This window comes from Peromyscus leucopus, chromosome 4, assembly GCF_004664715.2.
Source record: "Peromyscus leucopus breed LL Stock chromosome 4, UCI_PerLeu_2.1, whole genome shotgun sequence".
NCBI classification, from domain to species: Eukaryota; Metazoa; Chordata; class Mammalia; order Rodentia; family Cricetidae; genus Peromyscus; species Peromyscus leucopus.
This window is the reverse complement of record NC_051066.1, coordinates 50,978,231-50,984,230: the sequence shown is the minus strand read 5'-3', so window position 1 is coordinate 50,984,230 and position 6,000 is coordinate 50,978,231.

Sequence of the window (6,000 nt, the reverse complement as noted above, 5' to 3'; positions counted from 1 at the left end):
CCCCCCCCCGTTACTTAATAATACTTAATATGCTCCAGTTGGTTACAGACATATCAAAGGCATTAATGAGAATGGTACGTGAAGTGAAATAGTCGTGAAAATGTTTAGTATTTTGTTCGTATCTATAAACAAAGCACAGGTAATTCCAAGGCCTTTAATCTCCTTCACTGATTACAAATGGTAGCCATACTTGAACATCAAAGACGTTTCACATCTTAAATGATATGTAAAAGGCATTGCAGCCCCAGAGTATTACTCATTTTCTACATTTTGAGATGATAGAAAATGAACCTGATTGAAATATGAAAGTCGTATTTTTTAAAACTTTCATTTTACGAAGGTTAATTGACAAGCAGTTGGAGCAGAGAGAATGTGCCTCAAGTAAGTTTCCAATTACCAGAATATAGACTTGGGAGAATGTGTAAAATATATAAATCTTGAAATGCTAACAGGACTTGCATTTGCTAGGTGGAGAGAAAGCAACACATACTTGAAGACGTTATGAGTCACTTTATAAAGCTATAACTATCTATATAAAGATAAAATAAATATCTTGACTTAATTCACGAACAAAGTCTACAAAATCTTTCCATGGAAACCATCAATGGCTCCTATGGCAAACTTCTTTTTTCTACTAATAAAAAAAAAAAAAACTGCACATGGCTACAGTTGCATGGCTGCATGAATCTCTACATATTCATATATAAACAGAGATATGCAAATTTGCTGCCAAAGAGATTAGCAAAATGCAAGTCGTATGCAATCTGGGGGAGAGTCTATCTTGTTGCAATTTTAAAATTTCTCAATCCATCAGTTAAATGTGGATTCAGGGCACAGGCTCATATTTCCTTGTCAAATAAATTATGTCTTACATCAAAGACCACACAGATTCCTACTTAACAAAACAGGAGAATGTCTGAATAGACCATAAATGTGAAATATGCAAGAGAGCAAAATGAGACAGCCGATAAAATAAAAGATTTGTTAGTCAGCTCAAAACCATCTACAAAATGGTGCTGCTGACAATCAGACTCAGTGATTAAAGAAATATTCTTTTAAACTGATGCTAATTTTTTTCCATGAGAAATGAGCTAGGGTGATAATGCAAAATGGTAACAAATTGCTGTGCATAAAAAGTTTGTAATTGGGCGACACAGATGCAGATGGAGTTTGTTGTTGTTGTTTGATTATTGAAACATAATATGGAAAAAAAGAAAAAGAAATATGCTAAGTCTTTAAGAAATAAGCCAGGTAACAAATTATTGCCTAGTTGTAAATCCATGGGTCAATACCATTTGTCATTTCCAGTTGGCTTTTTCCCCTTTCCAAGTAATTTATAGGAATTAATTCTCATTTATTATAATGTTTCCTAATCTGTTCTTTTTTTCCCTAAAAAAAATCACACTGGAAAATCCAGCTGGCCCTGTGTAACAACCACTATTAAAGATGTTAGCTGCTTTAATGATTTGGGTAAATTCAATTGTTAGTAGCCTTTAGATTAATACCATCCTCTTTTACACTTGTTTCTTTTATGCATGTGGGTGTTTTTGACTGCATGTATACATATGTGGCATGCGTGGGTCTAAAACCCATGAAGAGCAGAAGAGGATGTAGGATCACACGGAACTGGAGTTACAGACAGTTGTGGGTACTGGAAACAACAGCCAGTGCTCTTAACAACTGAGCCGTCTCTCCAGTCCCATCAATACTATCTTCAAAAGCATTACAACATAACAAAGGATGGCATAAAGAAAATTATATAAATTTTTCCGTAAAATTCCTTTAAATTGTATTGTTTGCTTAAATAAATCAGGAGACAGCTCTACAATTAAGCCAGAAAAAGCAGAGAAATTGCCTGACATGGTATGTAGCCCAGAATATAGAGGCTCTGGGGGCTGCAGAGGTGGCTCAGTGGTTAAGAGCACTGGCTGCCCTTACAGAGGACTCAGGTTCAATTCCCAGCACCCACATGACAACCCACAGTTGTCTGTAGGTCCAGTTATGGTGGATCTGATGCTCTCTTCTGGTCTCCAAGGACACTTTATATACACGGTGCACATACATACATGAGGGGAAAATATCCATACACATAAAATAAAAATACATCTTCTAAAAAAGAAAAGAAAACTGAGGCTCTGTATAATTCAGTTAAACCCGATAAAAACTGACAGAGTCCTTTGCTGTCGACACTCCATCATGTGTATCATTAGTTATCTCGGGTTGCCCTAACAAAATACCGTATGCCGAGCAGTTTACGAAGCAAAGATGTATTTTCTCACAATGCTAGAGGCTGGAGGTCCAAGATCAAAGTGCTAGTTTCCCATAAATCTCCTCTCCTCAGCTCATGGGTGACCCTCCTCTCTGGTGACTCTGTGTGTGTCCAAACCTCCTATTTTTATAAATACATCAGTCAGATTGGATTGGGCGTGCCAGGGACATGGCTCAGGGGATAAAGAACCTTCCATCAAGCGTGAGGACCAGAATTCCAATCCCCGGAACCCACACAAAAGCCAGGCAGATGTGGTGGCTCCCTGTAACCCCAGAACTCAAGAGGCAGAGACAGGGTATCCCCGAGGCAAACTGGCTAGTTTCAGTTAGATGGTGAGTTCTGGATTCACTAAGAGGCCCTTCTTCAATAAATAAAATGGAAGATGATGGAAAACACCCAATATCAACTTCAGTCCACAATAAGCACGCTCATATGTGTGCATTCACATGTGTACACATGCACGTCAACATACACAGGCACTGTGTGCGTGCGTGCGTGCGTGCGTGTGTGTGTGTGTGTGTGTGTGTGTGTGTGTGTGTGTGTGTCTGTCTGTCTGTCTGTCTGTCTGTTTGTTGGATTGGGCTGGAAAGACTCTAAAGGCCTTATTTTTCACTCAATCACCTCTGTAGAGTTCCAACTCAATCACCTCTGTAGAGTTCCAATACCCACATACACATTCTGAGGGCGCTGGGGGTGGGGTGGAGGTGACGTGGTTTCAGCGCAGGAGTTTGGAAAGGATGCACCATGTAGCACCTTACAGAGCAAGATCGCACTGTAGATACTGCCCAAGGAATGGGAGTAGTATCCAAAGTACACCAGAATGTGAGAGTATGAGGAGGAGGGTTGTTGAGGACGGAATATCGAGGCCTCTCCATTTTCCTCCTACGATAGTGTTGCTGGCGCCCTCTTCCTCACGGGTCTCTGTCTGCATTTTTCTTCACCAACACCCAAACCTCTTGGCCCCAAGTCAGGTATAACTTGAATCACAGTGGAAATGGGCACCACGGCACTCTGAAGGGGCATTCCACACCCCCACAGAGAAACTAGTGACCTCAAAAGACCCTCTGGTTAATGGTGTACAGGGTGGGGCAACCCGTAGGAAGTTGCCCAGCCTGAGCTTGCGCTGCCCAGCCAGGATCCACGCTGAAACAGAACCCATCGTCCAGATCCTTTTTCACTTTTGCTCAGTGCTCCCGTGGAGGGAAAGAAATCAAGTCCGGGGGTGGGAAATGCTGGTTATTCTAAATAAGATGCTGTCAGTGGGGAAGAGACGAGGAGGTGCTCTACAATGAACGGACCTGAAGTGACTTAAAGCATTTGTCTTAGTACAAAGAAGATTTTTGTCTTATCCTTGTTCCGTCCTGTTTTGTTTTGTACTCTGGGAGACTGTGTGTGAGTGTGCTCATCAGGAAAGAGTCTTTCTTCAAAAAAAATAACAGTGTCCAGAAGGGCTGGGAGTCGTTCAGGAGGTTGTGTAATCAGCCACAGTACGAACTTGAAGGAAAGGGAAAAAGCAAACAGCCTCTATCTGTTTGTCTCCTTCCCAATTACAAGAAAAGGAGGGTTTGCAAATGTGAGTGTCTGTGTAACTCAAGCCCTGGCAGAATGCCTAGTACAGGGCTCTGCACTGTGTTCGATAAATAGATGTTGTCAAGTGACAGCACCATGGTGGAGACACATTTGTTCCTTCAGCCATTTCCCGGTATCTGCAGAGTCCCATTGTTCTTTGGGGGCTCTTCCCTCCTTAAAAGGATGGATTGCCAAGTAGTAAGAATGCTTCCACCTGTATCACCTCCTGTCTCCCCTCCTTCCGGTCCTCCTTTTATTTGCAGGGCTTGCGTCTGTCTCTCGTTGGCTTTCTGGTACCCAGCAGTTCCCAGCCACTCTGGTTTTAAAATATTGGAAGCTCTTTGATGGTAATCATTGGGGTTTGTCAATTAGAGGAGATATGGATTGTGTTTTAATTGTTCAGAAACAACAGCATCCCGACTAGCATTAGCCAAGAAAGTCTCCCCTGAGCAAAGATGACCCAGCTGGTGAAAATTAAGTGGCAGACTCAGCAATAAAACCAGGGGGTGGCCTAGCAGACAGGCTATCAACTTCTTTGTCTAACCTTGGGGCCAGTCTCCAAATGCAGAACTCTAAGATAATTTAACGAACAAAAGAGCACCTAGACCAATGTTTTAGCAAATAATTATCAAAAGAGGTAAGCATGGTCCCTTATCTCTGCACCTGCTACTGTGGAGCTCCATATGATACGCATCCTCTGCATCCACAAATCAGAACCCTAAGTATGCAAAGCCCCTAAAGGAAGAGCCAGTCCGGGTGGAAGCCCTGTGTTTTTCTCCCCCACACAATCACAAAGCATTATGAAGTTCTTGCAGCAGAATCAGGCACTAGACACAAAGTACAGCAAAGGTCTCCACAGCTCAGGACCAAATCTAATTGATGAGCTGTGACCAGCACAACTTCAGTTTTCAAAGGACACCTGTGATGGTTATGTCTAAATTAGAAATCTGAGTTCGCGATTTTGTCATTTTTCTCCTGAATCTTGTAACAGTTGCAATGCATGTGTCGTTTGCCTTAATTAGCATTGACTTTGTCCTCTGGGCTTTCTAGCTAGCTATGGTGACTGAGGTGCGACCAGACATTTTGAAGAAGCAATACTACAAGCGCCTTCCCTAGATTTTGTTAAACTGTGAAGATATACGAAGATTCCCTCTGGACCTTGTCCCACAAACAGACCAGCAATGGTCTCTACAAAGGGTGTCAGGAAGGAGCTCAAAAACAAGCTCTAAGAGATCAGCATCCTACTGATGACTGCCATTTGGAGTTCACTTCATTGGCAGATGAGGGAAGGTCCCCATAGCAGTGCCACCCCTGGGGACTTGGGCATCCTCAGTAAACAAACTCATCCTTAGTAAACAAACAAGGAGACGTTAATGAAGCCTGCCACCCTGCCCATTTCCCTCTCCTTCCTTCCAAACATGCCTCTTTAGACTGAAACCACGTATGAACACTCTTGGGTCTTCATTCTGTATGTAACAGTTGTATTTTATAGTTGATTCTAAATTAAATACGTGAATGAGGCCTCAGCCACCTTATTTATCAAAGTGTTCTTAAGTTTAGTTGGAAAGCTGGGAGATGTGGATATTTGGCCCATAAGCTATGTATATTCGGAAATATTTAGTTATCCAGGATGAAAATTTTTATTCTAACACCAATGAGAAGGGATTATTATTTGTATTCATTAAAAACAGTGATCTTTGAATATACATATAAAGCAGCATATGAACAAAATGAAATAAGATTATTGACCATGAATATTTTATACACATCTTAACTTACCCTAACACGGTAAGGTGTGACTCTTTACGTGTATTTTACTAAGAAATTTGAAAAGTAGGTTTTCATTCCCAACAGTTTCTCTAGAGACTCTTCCAAGATGATCTACAAAGAAAACCATATCCATTCTTCATCTGAAGTTAGGTGCAAATCTTTATATTCGTGGTTTTTCCACAATGGAATGAAAAAGAAATGATGGGGTTTTTTTTTTTTATTCTTCCAGGTCCAGATTATTTTTTCATTTACAATAAGCTAACTGAGAACATACAGAATGTATGCTGCTCACCCCCCATAATAAGCCAAGTAACTAACATCATATTGTCAGTTCAATTTCCTCTAATGAAGTGTTCAAGCAGGCCCCGCATCTGGGCTTGTCATCTCAATTT